The sequence below is a fragment of the Octodon degus genome, unplaced genomic scaffold (genome assembly GCF_000260255.1).
Source record: "Octodon degus isolate 3935 unplaced genomic scaffold, OctDeg1.0 scaffold00073, whole genome shotgun sequence".
Classification (NCBI taxonomy): Eukaryota; Metazoa; Chordata; class Mammalia; order Rodentia; family Octodontidae; genus Octodon; species Octodon degus.
Genome location: NW_004524649.1, coordinates 2110310 through 2112511, shown reverse-complemented (window position 1 = coordinate 2112511; position 2202 = coordinate 2110310).

The window sequence follows — 2202 nt, the reverse complement described above, 5'->3', positions numbered from 1 at the left end:
TAGCCGTTGTCCACTTACCCTTTCTGTTCTTATGCAACCTCAGTACAGTCATCAGAACCAGGAAATGGCTAATGATAGGAGATTCCTCAGAATTCCAGGATTCCACATGCATTTAGCCAAGAGGCCTCCGTAGTCTCCTCTGATCTATGACAGTTTTGCAGCCCTTCCTTGTTTTTCATGATCTTGACAGTGTGGAGGAGCACTAGTTGGGCATTTCATAGAAAGTCTCTCTAGGGGCTGGGGAGATAGCTCAGTAGAATAAGCACTTGCCTGGCAAGTGCAAGGTACTGAGTTCAATCCCCAGTTCTGAAAAAGAAAAAGAAAAGAGAGTCTCAGGGACTGGTTTCCATCCCAGACGAGCAATGTCGGCCCTGCCCCCCAGAGCACACTGAGACAGCAGAGATTGAGACTGGGAGTAGTGGCGCAGGTCTGTAATCTCAGCATTTGGAAGACTGAAAACAGAAGAATCACTAGAAGTCCGATCTGTGTAGTGACACCCTCTAGACCCTGTACTAAAATACATTTTTTAAAAAAAAGTCTCAATCTGGTTTTGTTGATGTTTTCTAGTGATCAGGTTGGCATTATGGGCTTTGGAGAAGAATAAACAGAGATATATCCTACAGAGATATATCCTTGTCAAATCAAGAATAACTGTCATCTTTTTTTCCGCCATCTTGGAGCCTGGGGAGGCCCACAGAGAACAAGACTTCTAAAAGGCAAATATGTCAGGAAGACTGTGGTGCAAGGCCATTTTTGCTGGCTATAAGCAGGGTCTGAAGAATCAGAGGGAACACACAGCTCTTCTTAAAATTGAAGGTGTTTACGCCCGGGATGAAACAGAATTCTACTTGGGCAAGAGATGTGCTTACGTGTACAAAGTGGAAAAACAACACAGTGACCCCAGGTGGCAAACCAAACAAAACCAGAGTGACCTGGGGAAAAGGAACTCCGGCCCATGGAAACAGCGGCATGGTTCGTGCAAGTTCCGAAGCAAGCTTCCTGCTAAGGCCATCAGACACCGAATCCGTGTGATGCTGTAACCCTCAAGAATGTAAACTAATGGGGGTTGGTGAGATGGCTCAGTGGTCTAAAGCAGCTACTTAGAACAAGCTTAGCAAAGCACAGGGACCATGGTTCAACCCCCCAGCACCACATGCCAGCCAGCCCCGCCCCCCCAGTGGGCTGAACTGGCCACACACACACACACACACACACGTAAATAAATAAATAAAAATAAAAATAAAAATAAAAATAAAGTGCATTTGTGCTCTTATATTTTAAAAAAAGGAAAAAAAAATAACTGTAATCCATGTGATTTTTTTTTTTCTTGTGAGAAAGGGTCTTACTGTGTTGCCCAGACTGGCCTCAAAGGCCTGGGTGAACTAGATCATCCTGCCTCAGCCTCTTGAGTAGCCAGCCCTACAGGTAAGTGCCACTTCACAGAGTTGCATGACAGTATAGTTGATATTAATCTTGATGACATGGCTCAGGAGTTGACTGCTAGTTTTCCCTGAGACAAAGTTTCAGTTTTCCATACTCTGTTCTTGGAAAGCAAGTTAGTAAATCTGCCTACATTCAAGAAGGGGAAGATTCAATCCATTCATGTATTTGTTCAGTCATTTAATTATATCAATATGGACAACTGTATATTTATCTTGTATTCTTTTTGTTTTTTAACTCAACCCCTTGCACTTGCCAGGCAAGTACTTATTCTACTGAGCTATCTCTCCAGCCCCTGTCTTATATTCTTGATTGTAACTTATGTCTATGTTATTTATTTCATTCTTCAGATTGTTCCAGCTTTAGCCACTGGGGAATCATCCAGGTTGGCCCCCTGAGATACCCTCATGTTTTGCTTGGTCATTGACACCATAAATATTCCAGGGTCCTCTTATATTTTTCTTGTCCCAGCCCTTGTATCAAGTCTTCCAGGGTTCTTGATTCCTTTCATTGGAGAATCATATTTAGAAGCCAAGATCTGAGGGACTGTGTTTGTTGTTATTGTGGGGGTCACTACTTCCAGGCCTTCTCAGTGAAAATGCTCAGGAAAATGTCTATATAAATACTCAAGTATACAAACATGAGTATTTTTACATGAGTATTCATAAATATACCATAAACATATCATATAAAATCTATTAATATTTATCTAGTTTATCTTTTAAAGAAATTTTTTTTTTTTTTTTCTTTTTGGTGGAACCG